This window comes from Apus apus, chromosome 9 (genome assembly GCF_020740795.1).
Source record: "Apus apus isolate bApuApu2 chromosome 9, bApuApu2.pri.cur, whole genome shotgun sequence".
NCBI classification, from domain to species: Eukaryota; Metazoa; Chordata; class Aves; order Apodiformes; family Apodidae; genus Apus; species Apus apus.
Genome location: NC_067290.1, coordinates 16608128 through 16627919, shown reverse-complemented (window position 1 = coordinate 16627919; position 19792 = coordinate 16608128). Strand labels below are relative to the sequence as shown.

The window sequence follows — 19792 nt, the reverse complement described above, 5'->3', positions numbered from 1 at the left end:
GCAGCAAGATCAGACCCTTTTCCTGCTGATTTGTCTCCTGTCCTCTAAATCTTTCCTTTCCCACCAGTCCGTTCAGTTCTCTCCCTTTTCTCCAGATCTACTTCTCACAAAGCTTGGAGCTCCTTCACTTATCTGCCTTTTCTCTGTTTCTTTTTCTGGGCTTTGTGAAGGTCTGGAGGACTGGAAGGGTGTTAAGTGTCAGGGAGCAGTAAGAAAGAAGGTAGTAGCTCCCCATGTAGGGAACGAGATAGAGAAACATGATCTGATGCTGTGGGCTTGTTCACTCCTGTTTGGGCTGTATTGTAGCTCTCCTTGATTAAAACACCCAGCTGAGTTATCACAGAATTATGCTAACACAAGATGGGGGAGAGCTAAGGCTTGGGGCTTAAACCTTTTCTTTCAGGCTAAATGAATTTATCTAAGCTGTGAGATTTTGCTGCTGTATTATTAATTTACAGTGAACCGTGGTGTGAAAACTACTGAGATTTTTACTGGGTTCTGACATCTGCACTAAAAAAGTTGCACACGGGCAGCTTGGAAAGCAATATGCCATTCCACATCAGTAGCTGATGAGTGATTTCCTGTGATAAAAGTAGCCTGCCCTGTTCCACTAGGCAGATTTTCAGTGGTTCTTCGAATTTAAGGAATGTTTGTCCAGGATGATGATGGTGATTTGTATCCCAACAGTGTTTAGGGAAGGCAGCCAAGATCAGGCTGCTGTTTCCCTGAGCTCTAGGGTCACTTCTGGTGAGACACTGCCCTCTCTCACAGAAAGGAGACTAATACCTACAGATATTTAAATGCCTGCCTCCCACTTACGCACATATTTAGACATCCCCGTTTAAGCCAGCACCAGATCTTCAGGAGAAACTGAGGGTGTAAAAGGGAGTTTGATAGAGGTTGTACAGAAAGTCGGTGTCCCTGCTGGCAAGCCTGTCGAAGTGACCCCGGCTTTGTAGCCGGGGAAACAGCATCTTTCACTTCTGCCATTAACGCTGAATTTTTGAAGGCGTTAATTAATTGATAACCCCGCGGCTGCGGGCGGGAGGCAGCGCGGGCAGACGGGCGGGCAGAGGGGGCAGGTGCTGGCCCTGACCCTCCGCATCCTTCTCAAGTTGCTGCTACTGCCTCCAAAAGATGCTGCGAACCCCGACCCGGCTGGGAGCTGAACCAGCGTCTCCTTTCTCTTCCCTCGGCTGAGCAGCGACCGCTCGGATGCCGAAATAAGGTCAGGGCTGCGTTAGGCGGGGACGAGCCCGGGCTGAGCGGGGCTGCCGTGCAGCTCTGCCCGCGGAAGGCAGAGCAGCGGCCCTGGGGCGGAGGGAGGACAGGGGGACGTTCCCCCCGACAGCTCCAGCTCTGCACCTAACGTGGAGCCGCGTACTGAGGGAGAAGTGTAGGGAGGGGGCAGGGAGCCCCGCGGAGGTGGGAGACAAGGAAAAGCCGTAACACGGTGCTTCCTCCCCCTGGCTCTGAAGAGGAGGAGTGGGAGGGGAAGCTCCAAAGGCACTTCGGGCGCCGCGCCGCTCCGTGCGGGAGGCTGTGCGGAGCATCCTCCCGGCAGCTGCAGAGCGGGCCGTGCTCCCCGCTCGCCCGGGGGTGCTTCCCCCGCTCTGCGACCCTCGGGCTCCTGCCGCGCTTCAGCCCAGCGGCTCCTCGGACCAGCCGGCGGCAGGGTAAGCGGTGCCCGGGGGGCTGGGCTGGGGCCGGGAGGTGGGGGGTCGGGCTGCCCAGCCGGGAGTCCCCTCCAGGGGTGCCCTCCAGGGGTCCCCGCGGGCTGCCCGGGCCGGTGCTCGGGACGGCGCGTCCCGAAGGGCTGAAGGAGCGATCCCAGCTGGGGGGTGGGAGGCAGCTGAGCCGGGAGAAACGTCTAAGCCTGCGTGGTAACTCGCCTTGAGGAGCGCAGGTCAGGGGTGCGGTGAAGAATGGTGACTTTTCTGTTCCCAAAGTACGCCCCCGGGGCTGGGCGGCTGCCCCCGCGGGGGGCTGCGGGCTCCTTGCGCAGCTCCAGGCAGATCCCGCTTCCCGGCCGGCGGCTGGGATGGATGAGCTTGGAAGCGCGTCTCTGTCGCACCCCCCAGGCTGGGCAAGCTCTGGCGCTGCGAGCGTGGCTGAGCGACAGCTCCCACCCTGCAGGTATTCGTGGTATATTTAAACATATCCACGCACTAGTGAGTGCGTGTGTAACTCGGGTGCTGCCGTAGCTTCTCTAACCCCACTTGGGTTGGACAAGCTTGATTTGTAGACATCGCTCTTTTTTTTTTTTTTTTTTTTTTTTCTTTTTCCCTTTCAAAAATGGCTTTAATTTCAGCTACCGATTTTACAGCTCCTGAAATACTTTTCTTTCCCGGATCCCCTGGTTTTTCACCACTGGTACTTTTTTTATTTTACTTTTTTTATTTTACTTTTTTTTTTTTCTTTTTTTTTTCTTTTTTTTTTTTTTTAGAGGGAGATCTTGAAAATTTATTTAAAGTCGAGCTGAAATGATAACCAGTCCTTTCAGTGAGACGTGTAATTTCCTGACCCCACCAACTTCGCTTTGGCAGACGAAAAAGGCTGGGAATAATGACTTAAGAGATGCAACTTTCCCTGTTTCAACAAGTTGCTTTATTCTCTGCTCCTGTAATTTCCTCTGAGTCGCGGTCATTGTCATTATGTAGATGATGTGATACGTGTGATGTTAAACCTGCAGTCACTGGGGATTAATGCATGGGCATGACATCATCGACAGCCAATGGGGTGATGGGTTTGGACACGTACTGACCCAAACTATCCTCCAAACTGATGGGGTGATCCTGCCGTGCTCCTAGGGAACAGCACAAGTTTGGGCAAAAGAGGTGGTTTCCTAGCATGGTTTCCTTGTGTTCTCAGTCCTGTGCCCTCCTCCCGGATAGGGGTGGCTTGTTAAACAGCCGTGTGTGTGGTTAGTCTGGTTGATCAAAGGTTTCATTTCTCGGGAAGAGATGATTGGAAATGTTATTAGTTCCCTGGTATAGAGAGAGATGATGTGACTAAGCTGGTTGCTGGCAGAGTATAAACAGCCCAAGAGTTCTCAGTCTTGGTGGCAGGAGAGGTGGCTGAAAGATGTGTTCGAGCACATGGTGTGGATTCCCCTGGAACAAGCTGCCTCCTCCACCTTTTTACTTGGGGTAGAGCTGCTCACCTGGAGGTAGGCACAGGCGTCGTGTCAGGGGAGTGAGGAGGGGAACTCTGCAGCCAGGTGGATGCTGCCAAAGTCCTCCCGGCAGGAAAGCGCGTGTTCCCGGCGGTGCCAGTGGCTCCTGCTGTGCAATCACCTCCACCCCAGCACCTCGGTGCCTCTGCTGCCAAGGTCTAGCAGGTTTGAAGCCCTTGGCCTCAGTGAAATTGCTGTCTGATTACTCAAAATCTCAGCTGTCTTGGGTAGCTTTTGCAGAACCGCAACAGATGTTGGTGGGCACGGTCTGGCTCTTGAAATGTGCAGGATTTCAGGCTGCCTCTGCTCTCTGGTGCTTCCTCAGCCTTCCTCGTTTTGCAGCAGACCCACTCAAGTCCCCCGCAGGTCAGTCAGGCTGCGTGAGACCCTTTGTGTCACTCTCACAAGTATTTGCACACTAATCACTTGGATTAGCTCAAACATTTCGTTTGCTGGAGTTTGTAGTGTTGAAGGTAAATTTCTAGGTCCAGAGTTCACCCCTGAGGTCTCTGAGTAGTATTGTTTGTGATTTATGTGTCTGTGCACACACGTTCCCTTACGAGGACCATTGCATTGATAGCCATGCACACTGAATATTAGCAGCACCACTGACATGCCTCAGAGGTGTGTGTGATGCTTACGCCTTCAATGGCAATAAGATGTGACAGGATACATCTAATGAATTACCTTTGAATTAGAAAGCAGTAAACAAGCTGTTATTGGATTAGAGGAATATTAAAATTAGCAGAATGTTACCATCTTTTGAGAACCTGTGGCACATTTTTACTAGCTAGGAAAGGACACAGGTGACTGCAGACAGACAGAGAGGGTCTCTAGAGAACTGTAATGATTTTCATCTGTGTGAAATTGATTTTTTTTTTTTTAATGTCATTACTTACCATCTTCTGTTTAGATGATGCTGTATCAGATTTTTTTTTTCCTTCTAGTTTCACATTGATATTTGCTATCATTTTTCTGAGTGACTTCAGTGCTTATGGAAGGTACAGTTTTGCTGTACTCTGATAAATAAAAGCTCCTAATTACTGAAGAAAAACACAGGCAAAAATGGTCCAAGAGGCTTGGTGTTTTATTTCAGTCCAGTACTTAAGAGCTTTCTCCCTTGCCAGGGTGTAGAGATGGTCTGGGTCTGTGCCACTTATTCCACGGACCCTCTGCTTGGCTGCCTAGCAGGCTGCTCCAGCTCCAGTAATTCTGGGGTATGACTTAAAATGCATAAAAATATTCCCATTGACTTCACTGAGATGTATATAAATTCTTAAGAACTAGATTAAATCCACCAGCCTCCTGGTCATATATCTCAGTGTGCAGGTGTTACCTGGCATTGCCTTCCAGATGTGAGTGCTCTGGATTAGACCCGAATTGGCAACCAGTGGGTTGGACTCGTGTGGAGCAGCTCCTGATCTGTGCATGCCAAACTTTTATTAATTTAAGGCCAGCACCTGCTGTCCTCCCTCAGGCAAGCTGCCCAGTTAAGGACTGGGTTTTGAGTGAGAAGGGTAGAATCTGGCCAGTACTGCTTAAGTGTCAGGGAAAAAAAGTACATTTAAGGGGTAGACAATAAAATATTTGATGGAAAGCAGCTAGTTCTCAGGTTCTTGTAAAATAAAGTTTCTTATGAAATCCTGAAATTACTGTGTTCTTGCAGTGCCACCAAGCTCTGTTGGCCAACAAAGAATTAATCTAGAACTAAACTTGAATTTGTGGACGCAAAAAGTTGTTTTGCTTGGAATACCAATCTTTAATAACACTCTAAGACAAATATTTTATTCTTTTTAACCCACTTGTAACACAAATGTGGAGTAACACGATACCTTGGAGTGCTAAATTCCAGGTCACCGAGGAAAGTCTTGTTTTGTCCTGGATTTTGGATGCATATTTAGAATAAAGAGCTGTCCTATCGAAATACTTCTCACTCAAAGCATTGGATTTTCCTTGTCTCACTCTCATAGTTTATGGCTCTGGGACTCCTTGCCCCCTCTCAAGGTCTAGCAGAACTCCCTCAGCATCTCTTTTTCCCTTTGAAAAATTGGATAACCATTATGCAAGAGGTTTTTTTGAAGCCACTGCCAACCCTGCAGATCAGAAGATCACAGCACACTTTCACCTGAGGTTAGGCAGTGTGATCTGAGCTGCTTTGCAGTGGCAAAGCATCCTGAATACTTGCAAGCTGTGGGGATCTCTATTGGTCTGTGTCACTGAAGCCTCTTTGCTATTCTGAAGAGGCTTATAAGAAGGAACAAAGGACTGTAGATTTCACAAATTTTGCTTCATTTTATTTTTTTTCCCCAGCAATTTCGTTTGGAAAGGCTGTGGACTGAAAGGCTGATTTTCTCTGACTTGGTACAACTATGCCAGAGTAAAGCTCAAATGAGGGAAAGTAGTATCAGGTATCTCAGTGACTCAAAAGGTGACCTGTTGTTTTTGTTGCCCCTTCTGTTGTGTTTCAATTTCAGTTACACTTTACAGGGAACATCTGTGGAATAAAAACTCTGGTGGGGTCAGGCTTTTCTCCTTGGAGGACATTTCCCTCTGCACAGCATCAATACAAGTTTTCTCCCTCCTTCCTTCAGGTTGTTTTACGAGCGCTGTGAGGTTTAACAAGCAGGGATAATTATATTAGGGGGTAGCACCCCCATAGCAAGCAGGGATGAATATATTTGAGGCTAGCACTGGCAGCCTCAGTATTATTTGATGGTAGAAGTCAGGTTAAAGAAATTGGTCCCAGCCCTTGGTGTAGATCTCTTGCCCCTCTCCACCAACCACTGGCAAAGCAGGACCCAGTCATGCCGTACATCCTTCTGAAGGACACAATGTAGCTGAAGGCAGCCAGGACTTGCTGGTTCTGGAAGCAACTACTTCAAAGGAGAGAGGAGAGCACTGATACTTCAGCTCTTAAAGCATTCACAGACATTTTTTTTTTTTTTTTTTTTCTAGCCTGCAAGGCACTGCTAAGTAAACCAGAAGCATTTGAGTAATGCCTGGACATCTATAAAACAGTTAATACACGTTTTCCAGCTTTTTAGAACAAATTGCAGATCCCAGGTTCATATTTGCATAATTCAGTTCATTAACTCATGTGTTTGCATTTCCTAAACTGTGTGCCGAAATTCCCATTTGGCACAAGTTTCAGATTGTTAATCTGAATGTATAGGGGAAAAGGAGAAAATTTAGTTGTAGGTAGCATTGAATGATTAGTGTTTTGTTTTTTTTTCATGTTAACAAAATTAAAGAAGCTTCTTTTTAATTTATTTTTTTTTTTTTAATTTTTATATATATATTTTTTCCCCCCCAGAGTAATTTCAGGTGTCATCTCAGGTATTCAGGGAGAAATTTGGAAATTCTTAATTGATAGGGTACCCAGTCTTCATATGGATATCTCTGGGATTTATATGTATTGCAAGTTAACAAAGCTTCCAGCATCTATTCTGTGCAGGTGTAATTAAGGAGTGATTATACTTTGATGTCATTTGCTATTAGCTAGATTCCAGTTATGGGGATGATAGTATTTTGTTGTCAGATGCAAGTGGGAACATCCCTGCACGAGTGAATCTGTTTGAAGGACCAGTCTGTGGCTGTTTTAGTCTAGAGAACATAGTTACCCTTGTATTTCTTTGCTGCTTCCATTATTCAATGAGAATTATGTGTGTTTATGGTAGTCTGATCAGCAACCAGAAGTGCATTTCAGATGTAGATGTATTGTGAACTACTGAGGTTTACATTAATAGGAAAGATTTATCTTGTTGCAGTATTGAATTTATGATGTTAAGCTGTGATATTTTCCTGTTTCAAAAATGTTATATTGCAGTGAGCTGATATCAGGCTGATATAATGAATGTTTCTTTTTTAATTTAAGCCACTCTTAGATGCTAATAATGTCGGAGGCAAGAAGAGAAATGCCTTACTTCAGAAATGAATATAATGCATCTGTATTATAATTTCCTAGCAAAATTCATTTAACTTAGACTCCTAAATGAAACTTCTTGTGTTCTTTAATCTAGGAAACAGATGTTGTTGAGGTCTTTAGTGGAAGTATGAATTTGGACACAAGCCGTGGGGTTAATATACCCTATTTAAATTAGTCTTTGGGACTCCTTGCTCCTTGTAATTCTGAAAAGGAAATAGAGAAGCTATAGTTGGTGGTGATGGTCCCTTTGCTGGACATTCAGGCAGCCCACACTCCTTGCTGTTCTACTGCCAATTTCCTGGCAAGTTCTCAGCAGACGGGGTGACCAGGAAGGGAGGAGGGGTCCCTTTGTTGGTGTATCCTCTTCTAGTCATTGCCAGGGCCTGTGGCAATCCCAGAGCTGCATTCAGGGCATCTGGTTGCCCTGTTCCTGGGGAATGTGATAGAGTGTGAAGGAAATCCCCTTGATGTCCCACAGCTCTTCCACTGCCACCTGTGCACAATGTACCTCAGCTCCTGCCCCTGTGCAGCCCAGGCAGGCTCCTGGGTTGTGCCCTATGGAGCAGGCAGGGAAGGGGGCACTGTCACCCATGCTCCTACAGCTGAGCACGGAGGAGGCCGTGGTGGCTTCTCCATTCTGAGACCTCAGCACTGCCTCCTCCCTGAGGAGAAGGAGGTGCAGTGAGCCAGTGAGGTTCATGTTGGTCAGCTGGAGTTGTAATTCTGAAGCTAAACCCTTCCCTCTTTGTGTACACGCATCACTCCACGAGTGTTTTATGGATGTCACTGGAATTGGCCCAGCATGAATGCAGGTAGCTGTGCAGGACTGGTCCTGAGGGGCTCGTGGTGGCCGTGATACTATCTGTACTGAGCACTGTTAGTCTAATGACTGTGAAGAACCATGGTTAGGAGTCAAGTGCTATAAAATGTTCCCCAACACACATCCACAGCAGGAAGCAGACTTGCACATGAAGTAGGCCATTGAATCTGAAAAAAAGGGTTAGTAATTTTGTGAAATACAGAGAGATTGTCATTTGTGTGCATTCCTGTTATGCTACTCAGTTAAACAGTGTCTCTGAAGCCTTGAGTCTGAAGCCATTATTTGGAAGAATGTAAGAGAGTATTTGGCATTGGCTTGTTTAGATGAAAGGAACCAATGGAGTAACAGTTGAACTGGGGAAATATTTACCAGTTATAGGATGCATAGGCTTAACTGGAGCTGAAGGGGCAAAAGGCAAAACCATTATTTTAGTACTCGATTATCCCCGTATATTTCATTTGCTGCTAAAATGCTTCATTCTGCTTTTGTTTAATTATAGGTCTGTTTCTGTTCAGGGACCACTAAAAGAACTACATTGTGTTAGAAACTGTTACTAAACATCTGCACTGATTCTCTTAGATTAAGAAACTATTGGGTAAAGAAACTCCTTTTCTACACCAACGTGACACAGTGGGATGGCTCTGAGGTGAAGCAGAGCAATTTCTGGCAGAATTAGTGTAACCTTCCACCTGAGGAATGAATAGGTTCATTAAGTGTTAGAAATTAATTGGTGCTGAGCTTATCCACATACTTAATAGCATTTCCCTCCAGAACATTTCCTTCCTGGTTCTAATGTATTCTTGTGTATTTAGGTTTAACAATTGAATTGACATAGAAGCCCTAAACATTTAAGAATGGTTAGTGTTCAGAGCTCTGAAAAAGGTGCAGAAACTTTAAATACAGTTACTCACTCTGCCAAGGTGCATCTTTGCCTAGAACACACTTCAGGTGATGTTTCTGCTCTCTGCTTGCAGCCCAGACTGAGACAAGCTGTGGTGTTGAGGGGATGGTCAGGTAGCTGCCCCTTGCAGGTGGTCATAGGAGTTTGTAGGAATGAGAAGGAAATTGGGTATTTTCAGCAGAGCTCTTTCTTGAACAGACTCTTCAGCAATGAATAAGCTATTACTGTTAAATCTTGCTTGGAAATAGAGTGGACAGTGGCAGCTCTTTGTAATTAGTGTATTTGGAATATACATAATTCTTATTGTGGCTGAAAACTTGATACAACTTCTGTGTTTTCCTCATCTAAGAGGAAAAATAAGGACTGAACAAAGCCCAGCTGGTCTTTGTTTTAAATGCCTTCCCCCCCCCCCCCCCCAGTAATAACATCATCTGTTACAGTTAATAAGCATTGTTTCTTTTGTTTAAGTTCTTTGTTACAGAGACTTAGAGCAAGATGGCTCTAGTAATAAAAAGTCCTTCTTCTCTGGAATGTCTGTCTGATAATAGCCTGCAAGATTTAACAATAATACTGTAAAATAATTGGTTTTCAAATGAATAATTGTGTATAACTAATTGGAGGGCAAATAGAAAACCTTTGTCCTCCAAACAAATGTACTGTGTCTCTTTAAATATCCAGCTAATTTTTCCTTTTTCTACCCTCAAGACAAAAATAATATAAAATCTCATACAGGTTGTACTTAAATGCGACCAAACTGATAATTACATTATTATAGAGAAGGGCAGGATAGCTGGAGGATATGTACAAGGTGCATTAGTCCCACAAATAGAAGCTGATTTCCTTATTGATAGTAGAGACACGTTTTAGTCACTTTATAGAATTAACAATTGATCAGCTTGTTAGGTTCTAGTTCTTCATAAGCACAGCATGTTTATTCATTATTGTCATTACATGGTGCAGGCAGCTGAGGTCATGATTAGCAAGGCAAAATCAAAAAAACATTTAAGCTTGCTTAAATCTAACTTTTGCAACAGGCACTTCTGAGCAATGCACCGATTCTCACTTGCCCGAAATAAATATCACGGATACCTGCCCGGTTCGTTTGCATCTCATTTACATTGTTCAGAACCATCTGATCTGTTTGTTTTCCAAAAGTCAGTGATTGAGGCTTGTGTAAGAGCAATACGATGGGCAGCAGAAAAGCATTACTTTCAAATTGCCCTGGTCACTGCAAATAGACAGTGATGCACAGCTCTGCTACTGAACACGCTGCTGGAGGAGAATGGGAAGATGTTATTCCAAGAAATATATTCATGATTGTTTGCTACTAAAGCGTAAGTTATATTTTCTAAATCAGCATTGACTTCAGCTTCAACAAACTCCAATAGCAAAAATTCCCACAGAGGCTTCTCCTGCTCCAGATGACTAACATATTAAAGAAGATAAATAGTCATTTTTAAAATTTATTACACAGTAGGATTGAACACAAGAGAAAACCATTTTACAAACCTGAAAGCTAAGGTCACCCTGAGAAGAAAAGGACACTTAAGATGACTAGAAAAAGTCTGCTTCCTCTAGAAACTGAGATTCAAAGTTGACTCTTTTCACGGGGCCTTTTACAAAGCTTTAGAATCCCCAGTGCAAAACCAGAGTCTGTTTTGATGTGCAAATATTTCCAAACTGTGCAGTGGAGAGGCCTTTACACACTCACATCTAACCAGTGCTACAGGCTCTTAATTCATTACAGACTGTGAAGCTTTTTGATAGTGGTTTTTATAGTAAAATTCAGTATTGGGGATGAAATTTCTAAAATATTTCATTGGATACTTTTAATAGTTTTCTCCCTTTTTTCCCTTTTTATTCATAAATATTTTTATTAAAAAAAAAATCCAGGATGCATATTTTAGCCATACTGAATGCCATTAAGTTTTTGGTTCATAATTCAGACTTCCAGGAGTATGAGAAAGTGCTCAATTACGTTTTCTTAGGACTTGTTAATAAAGTTAATTAATTATTTTTCTATTAGGCTGCTTTATCTTAGCTAACACTGCTCACTTGTTTGAGCTGTAGCAAATCAGGACAACATTGATTTTCTTTAAGAAATGAATAATGAAAGATCTACATTCTTAAATATGTAGATAAAGATAAGTGACTTAATTAAAAATTATCACTGGAAGGTAGTAAGATGAATTAGCTGCTTTAATTTGTTGTACGTGTCAATATGCTGTAACATAACCTGGAGTATTACATAAAATCCATTCATTATGACCTTTTCTTTAATTCTCAGTGTGATTTCATGGTGTCTTCAGTTCTTGTTCTTTTGGCAAATGCTGGTGAATCAGGAATGTCAAATTCTTGGAACTATTTGCCCCAACTTCAGCTTAAGTAGGCCTTGGCTCTGCAGATGTTTCATGCCTATTGCAACACAGCCTGATGGAAATAGTTCTCCTCTGATCACCAGTGATGTTTGCAGGCTTTGCCTTTGCTGGTGGGAGTCAGGTTACGAGCTTGATTGTTCTTCCACTGACTGGCAAATTCTGCTCTTTGATCACATGTGCTAGGAATATCACAGCTGGCAGAATTCCAGGCTCAACTGCTTGCTGGTTTGTTGGTTTTTTTTTTGTTTGTTTGTTTTTTTTACTAGCTTTGCAAATTATACATGATGAAAAAGGAACATCTCAGGGCCTCCTTCTTTCATCCAGTGTGTCTTTTGAGATCGTGTAGCTCTCATCAGGATACACAATATAGGGAGGGACTGTTAGGAGGAGATACTCTGTTAAGATGTGGGGGTTGGTTTTATTAAAGGAGGAGATAAACAGCCTTCTGTTGGAAGGGCTGCTCTGTGTCACAAACTCTTCTGGTTTTTATTTGTTTGGTCTCAGGTAGCAGAGCAAGTTCCACCAGCGGATTCCCTGGTGGAAATAATTATGTGGATAGTACTGTGCCTTGAATAAAGCTTTCACAATTCTCATGTTTAAATTCTAAGTGACTCCCAAGTGATGCTGTTTTCAAGCTTCAAGATCCTGTTTGTTGTTTTTTTTTCAGAATATGTTTTCCCAAATCTCACTGCTGCTGCAAATACATCATTTGACAAGCATGGCTGAGCTTCTGCTTCAGGTCCTTGGGTCACTGCCTTTCTGCTGCAAGCACATTGTCCAACGGCTGTTTTGAAGGTTAGTTCTTCCTACTTTTTCTAGACATCTCTGTTAGCTTTCTAGGGTAGGACTACACAGCTGGTTCACAAAAGTTTTTGTACTTTGCCTTCTCCTAATGCTAAACTCATGGCTGCCCTGTTTGAAGTAATTCAGTTGGGTGATGGAAAGAGGGATGGTGTGTTGTAAGCAGACTATACTGTTAATGGGAAGGGGTTGCAGAGAGACTGTAATGTGTCTGGGTAAACTATTCATCGGTAGATAGGACAGGAGCTGAGAAGTCTGTTAGGATGTCCCTGTAGAGCTTCCATGGGCTGGTTTGACAGTACAGTGTGTGCTTTGGGCAGGCAAATGATACTCTTTGAGATTGCACCCAGAGCTGAGACTGCTAAACCGTGAAGCACGGAGGGCAGGCTGGTGCTTTGGGCTTCCTTTGATCCTGTTTTGTTCATTTTGCCTTGCTCCAGCTTTTGGTTACACTTAATACTTGTGTCAATGAAATGAGTAGCCAACACCTGCCACGTTATGAATTTTCCTGTGTTAGGAGTAACAAATGCAGCCAGTCTTTCCCATTCAGAAGAGGAAGACTGCCAGACTCAAAGACATAAATAAGAGGCAAGGAAAATTAATTGCAAACTTGTCAACTCTGGTCTGTCCTTATTATCATTACATGCTGCTTAGCAGATCTTTCTTAGAGGTGTTCAGGAAAACTAATTCTGCTCCTTGAGCAAATTCAGCTGAAGCTTACCCAGTCACAGCAGAGATACTGGTACTGATTGGTCTTCTGTGCTAGTGGAGCAACCTCTGGATTTTTGCTTTCACTCCAAAACATTTTTGCTCAACATTGTACAACACACTGGATTTGGCTGTGGCTCTGTGTCTCAGGAGACAGGTTGGCCAGATGTCTCTGGTGGATTAGAGTTCCAAGAGGTCCCGGATAACCTACAGCACTGCTTATACTGTTGTACTGGAGCTTAAACCAGGCTTAAGCATCATATTCAGAAAGCTCTGTTAACTTAGCATAGATCCAGGAGCAAAGCAAAGATGACAATGCTAAACATTAGGAAGAAATTCTTTAGTGTGAGGGTGGTAAGACACTGGATCAGGGATGTTGTGGAAGCCCCATTCCTGGAAGTGTTAAAGGGCAGGTTAGATGGAGCTCTGAGCAACTTGATCTAGTGGGAACTGTTCCTGCCCATGTCGGGGCTTGGAACGAGATGATCTCTTAGGTCCCTTCTAACCCAAACCATTCTCTGATTCTAAAACCCAGCCTGTTGATCCCTCCCTGCAACACTCAGGCTGCTGGCCTGAGGGCTGACACCCAGCACGTGGCTCTTGGCTCTTCATGAGCCTGCTCTGGATCACTGCCAGCACTTCTGGGTCTCTGCTGGAAGATGACCACTGTTGCTGAATGATCTATTTGACCCTAAATCCTCCTGAGAGGAGAACAGGAAGCTTCAGAAAGGAATACATTCCTGTTAGGGTGACTATGATAGGAATAATCCATTATTAAATTAGAAATGTTTCATATTCTTGAAGACCAGATGTTCAGACCTTCAGGTTAAAGAGGCAATGGATTATTTATGCAATACTGTTACTCTCAGGTAATAAGTTGGATGGTGTTATTGCAAGCAGAGAAATAATTAGGAATTCTTGTACAGTTGAGCAGTCAAATTAAAAAGGACAAAATAATGGTTTAAGAAACCAACTGTCTTTGGCTGGAGTGTAAAAGAAAATATTTAAAATTATAAACCACACCCTCCACAGACCATTTATTCTGTTTTATGCAGTAGTGTGAATATACCAAGCAAGTTATGTCATCTTTCTACCATGCAGATATAATAAACCACTTCATACTCACAAATGCCTCCTCGAAATTGTACAGTCTGAACAAATTGAACAGATAAATACCCAAGTATTTATTTTATTTGCTCAAAGCCATCAGCTAATAAAAAGGACTGAGGGTAAAATATGGGTGGTTGCCCTCTTTAAAAAACGTCCTTTGAGTGCTCACCAAACAGGACCTGTGAGGAGAAAAAGGAATTTTGTCTGAAACACTGTGAATTTTAGAGGATAGAGGTGGATAGGACTTAATCCCTGGTTTGAAAACAAGTGTTAGATTAAATTGGCAAAAAAATAGCTATGTGAAAACAAGTGGGGGTTGTCTGAAACAGTGCAAGGTACAGCTCAAAATTAAAAGCTTGTATCATTTTTTTTGATACAGTGGTATTCTGTGGTGACTGAAGGTTCAGTTATCTGCAGCCTCTTGCTAATCTTGGCCAAAATGTATGGTGTTTGGAAGGAAGTGGTTTCACTTAGGAGAAAATAAAAATCCAATAACTGATTTTCCATATAAGTTAGGTGTTTTTTTGGTTTTGTGTTGTTTTTTTTTTTAATTAGTGTTGTTGTTTTGCATTTCATTAGTGGCAAGTATTAAAGTAGAAGGTCTAACAAATTCCTGTGATGGTCCCTGAGAGGCAGTGCATTTTTAATACCAGCAGTTTTTAATCTCAAAGAGTCCTGTGCCTGTCTTTGCTAAGGGCAGCCTTTCAGTTTGTGTGGCTGTCTTCCCTATTGCCAGGCTATGGAAATGTTCATGCAATAACCCTAGAATTTGAATCAATGATACAACCACTCCACAGACCTCTTTATAAATGTACCTCACAGTGCAGGAAACTCAGATGGGAACCGTTAAAGTGCGAGAGTTTCACTTTTGTTTTCCAGTTCATTAATCTTTAAAGAGACACTACTAGGTCAAATGGGTCTAAAACTGATCGATTTACGAGAAGAACCCCTTTTTAAAAGTGAATCTCAACTCATCTCCTATGGGCAACTGAAAAAATAAAACCCCCAAAACACCACTACTGGGATCCTGGTGGGGGAGTGCTTAATTAGCTTAGCCCCTCACACACTCTTCAGTTAGTTATCCCTTAGAATGCATCACCCAGCCTGACCTGGTTTTCACAGTTCATTAAGTTTTTGTTCAGTTAGCTCTTACAGGATCTGAGAACTTGTGTTTGACTAATGCCTGCCATCAAGATGGGCATCCCTTCTTGGCTTTGAGGACATGTTCTCTGCCATGTGACAGCAACAAAGCATGTCTGTCCCCCAGTCTCTTACCAAAGGCTACTTAGCTGCATCTTAGGAGCACACACAGGACATCATCTGGTTACGACCCTGAAAGGGACATTATCTGTTGAGCAACACCAGGACAACAGCAACTGGCTCAGTATCTAACAAAGTGCTCATGATTGTTCTTGTTTTCCTGTAAGGATGACTGCCTGTGAGTTACAACCAGCCTACTGGTGAAGGTGTATGTGGCAGCGGGGTGGAAGCAAATGAGGCGTGTGGAGGGTGTGTTTTCAGTGGGAAAAGCTACTGGAAAGCTGTATGTGAGATGGAAGGACTCTTTAGTTATCTTGTCTACCTGAAACCACAGAAGGGTAGTATCTGTTGAGGCATTTCATATCTGCTGCTAATTCTAATATGATTGAATTTTTGAGGCTGCTTGTTTTATTGTAGTTATGTTTGAGTACTGTTTCCCTCAGGACAGTGTTCACAGTCCATTCACTCAAAAATGGAAAAAATATGTACTGCAGGGCTCTGAGAGACAAGATTCTGTGAACAGTCAGAGATCCCAGAAATGGAAGCCTCCTGCAATCCATTTTCTTAAAAAACATAAACATATTCAGCATCTATAACCGCGTGTCCACCCAAGTTGGCTGAAAATACTGGTTCTTATTCAGATGCCAATATCCATAATATCATACAAGCTCAAAAAGCACAATCCAGAGAAAGAGAAATGGTGATTATTTTCTTGGGCTCTGCCATTGTGAGCGTGACTGCAGGCAAATGGTGTTTGGGGGAGGTGAGGGGAAGCAATGCCAGTATGGCACTAAAACTGGAGGCTGCGGTAAAGGGACAGGGCTCCAGAAGACGTGAAGTGGAGGAGACACCATTCAGAGGGGGATTTGAAAGGAGGAGAACAGGGCAAAGCTGGTGTGACAAGGTGGGTGAATATCTGTGCCAGGCTTCGTGGAAAAATATTCAGTATGTCTGAGTTTTTCATGTTTTGTTTCCCCACTTCTCTGGCAAATGGTGTCTCATTATTAAAAGACTGAACTAAATGTGCCACTAAGTTAACTCTTTTTTTATTATTATTTCTGTGAATCTTGAGGATTTTTTTCATAAAATCCCAGTTTCCAGGATGAAACTAAGTGGAGGAGATTTTTCTTCTCTGTTTTCTAATTATTTTTAAGAGAGTTAATAGCTTGCTAGTGATGATGAAAAGCTGATTAAAAGCTGAATGTTGTTTACCCTGAAAATAAACAATCAGCAAACTAGTATTTTCAACAACCATAATTGCCTTAAAGTGAGGTAGGGGAAGTGGAGTGATCTCATACTTCATTTCCAACCCTAAACATTTCAAAGCATAATTAAGATTATGCCACTTGCCCTCCTCCAACTCCTCCCATCAATCATGCACATGGTTATGTGATCATGAAGTGGCTCGTGCATGAGGGAAGGTGCAATAGAAAAATAAAAATCCATCCTAGGTCGATTAGGAACTGAAAGTCGTTTTTTTCTGAGCTTTATGAAAAATATTTTTTGTTTGTTTTTAACCAGATAAGAAAGTTTCTAGCTTTAGCCATGAAGAGGACATGCTGTTACTCACTCAAAGTTTGGCTGAAGCACAATCAGAGCAACCAATTGAGTCTCCTTTATGGAAACATAGTTACTTGAGCTGTGAGAGTGACTGGAAGGAGAATCCTCTGACAGCTCAGGTGTTTGAGGGGGAAATACCATGCTCACATCTTCTCCCAGGAGCAGTACCAGCTTGTTGTGGTTGCTGCTGTCCTGCTTTGGTAGAACGGTGACAGTAAGGTGTCTAGCTCTGTTCTCCTTCTCAATCCCTCAGCATCTTTTGAGGTTTGTTCTTTTTACATTGCAACAGAAGCCAGAGCTCAATCTGTGAAGGGATGAAAACAGCAGCCAGCAGATGATTACCCTGCTTTAAACAGGGAGACCTTTCCTCACAGTTGATCACTGCATAACTCAGGAGGGGTCTCTCCCTGCCTGCCAGCCACTCTCTTGATGCTCACACACATGCTGCTGCCAAGGTCAGCTTCCCAGAGGAGGCAGGAAGAGGTGCCTCTTGTTTCTTCAAACACAAAACAGAGCTGAAGGAGAGGCCTGAAGAAATGGAAAGGATGAAGGAAGCTCTTTCTGGAGGTGAGGTGGCAAAATGTAATTTATGGGACTTGTGAAACTCTCTTGCATCAGGGCATGCAGTCACTGGTACTGCTGGGAATGAAAATACCTGAGTGAGCATGTTACCTTATGTATTCATATTGGAATTTGGATTTTTTCTTGTTATTAGGAGAAAGACAAAGGCCTGCAGGAGGGAAGGAGAGTCACTTCATGTACACGTCAGTTGTCTGCCAGGGCAACTAAACCAGCTGGGGCATGCTGATTGCACATCACAAATGATGTATCTTTTTGAGCTCTGTCCACTTCTTAAATTTGCTTTTTCTTCTGTCAATGTTATATTGATTCCAGGGCCACAGGACAAATGGCTCAGGAGATAATTAACAGATATATCTACCTGCTCATTTTTCTTCTTGACTCAGTAGTAGGCTGCTGTCAGGAACTGGAAAACTTTATATGACTTCTGGTATCTGAAGAGCACAACACAAAGTGTACAGCTGCAGCCTCAGTCAGGTCTCTCAACCTCAAAGAGAGCTAAACCCAACTCTGCCATATCCGTACTGTGCTTGTGGTTCTCCTCTTGGCTCCAGATGGGCAGATACTTCCTCATGGTACAATGCTGAGCAGAGCCCAGAGTTCAGGATTCAGAAGCTTTCCTGTCAGTGCTGGAACAGGAATTCAGTTCCCCCCAGCTCAGACAGTGCCCTGCACAGTGCAGGTGCCCTCTCTGTGAAGGTTCTTCCAGCCAAGCAGGATGTTGCCAAACCGTAGAAAAGCAAATACAACTCTGAGATTTGTTCTGAATATGTGGTGGTGGTTTTTTCTTTTTTTTTTTTTTTTTTTTTTCCCCATTTAACTAGGATCAAGATTGAACAAGACTGGATTCTCCTTTAAAGGGCAATTGTTCATTGATCCAGCTCAAAGTCCTCATGTCACACAAATGCCTTGCTAGCTTATTAGCAGTACTTTGCCTCTGTCCTTCAATTACATAAAATGAGGAATGATATTACATTTTTTTAGTAACAGTTCCTGAACTGATGGGTCATGAACCCCATTCTGGAATCTACTATTCAGTAGAGCAAGGATTTTTTTAATATAACTTGAGAAGAAGCCTCTTATAAACTAACAATGGTTCTTAACACTGAGTAAAAAACTTGTCCCCTAGCATGAAAGTCAAGTGACAAAACAAGATCAAGAAGCTGGGTTACAGCTCTTTGGTCTGTGCCTCCCTCCTGCTGTGCAAGTTTTGTCCTTTTGCCACAAGAGATTCTATATGCTAGGGGCAGAATTTTCAACCAGTCCCAAACTGACTGTGTTATCTTTGTGCAGAAATGGGAATGTAAAAAAATGTTACTTTTCAATTTGTTGGTAGTTACCCTGTGTACTACCCAGACACTGAGAGAGGTAACAGGTAAGCCAATAGCAAAGTATCTTGTGGTGTTGATAACACAGGTGCTAAAAATGTGCATTCAACCCATAATTACACCTCTGGAAATTTAGTGCTATATTTATGAAATGCTTTTCCTTGGAATCCTTTAACAATTAGCTAATGAGTCCCAAGTGGAACAATTATCCCATATACTCAGACAGTTGGGATTCTTCATCAGCCAGTGTGCATCCACTGCTCATAAAGCATATTCATGTTCTAAAAGCAAAACTACCTATTCTGTGCTTCCCCCTTGGAGTGTTTCCTGAATTGAAACAAAACAAACATTTCTGTGTTGGTGACACAGAAATGGACAGACCCCATTGCAGTCAGGGCCTCACACAGCTTAGGGAAGCATGAGCAGGCACGTTGTAACTACGTACTGTGAATGAGGTGTTTGGGGGAATAACAAGAGAGCATAGTATTGTGATGCAGTAGAATCACAAGGAACCAAATTTGGCTGCATAAGAACCCTCAGTCCACCAGAAAGATAGCTAAATAGAACACAAGCTGACCTTATCTGCATGAAATAAATAAATAAATAAATAATCAGTATGTTTAGGAGGTATTTTCAGTTTCTTTCTACAACAATTTTCCTCCACTAACCTCTGACTTGATGACTCTCTGTGGTCAGGGTACTGAGGAGGACACTGAACAGTGACTACTCACTTTGCATTTATATTCTAGTGCTTTCATTGCTCCAAGGCATGCAGCAGATACAGTTCTGTTACAGACCCTGAGCAAACAGGTGACCAGCCCCTATAGATGGAGAAAGGCACCTTGACTGCCCCACAAGTGTTCACCCATTTAAAAAAAATAACCTCCATCAAAGGTTCCAGGGGTTTATTGAGCAACCTGTACCACTAGTTTATCATACTTAGATACAGAAAGCTTCTCCTCATGCACCCAGCAAATTATCTTTGCAGGATGCTTAATTTATTTTTCTGCTATTTGCAGAAAGAACCACTTCTTCAAATCACATCCTTCTTTAAAGCAAACCTCTTGAAGGAAACAGCCTCTAGAAGGAGACAATGAACTCTGGACTAAACAAACACAGCTACTTCAGCATTTCTTTACTGCTCACACTTGCTGAGTCTCTCAATTTTAATGTCATTTCCTTGGGATTGCCTCGTGTTTATAATTTCAATGGTCACACAGACAGTGATCATCTACTTCTTGTGTGTG

The 19792-nt window shown here is 43.0% G+C and overlaps 1 protein-coding gene across 4 annotated transcripts in view; it reads left to right on the top strand.

Moving 5' to 3' along the window:
* Positions 1–1083: 1083 nt before the first annotated feature.
* Positions 1084–19792, top strand: part of TAFA4 (TAFA chemokine like family member 4) — a 74938-nt gene continuing 56229 nt past the window's right edge. For 3 of the 4 annotated variants that reach the window (XM_051627922.1, XM_051627919.1, XM_051627921.1), the window contains exons 1-2: positions 1423–1676; positions 11867–11994. The gene's annotated coding sequence lies outside the window, so the exon portion shown is untranslated. Of the gene's footprint in view, positions 1229–1422; positions 1677–11866; positions 11995–19792 lie in introns of those variants that run through there. The other variant, XM_051627920.1, reaches the window with a different exon arrangement.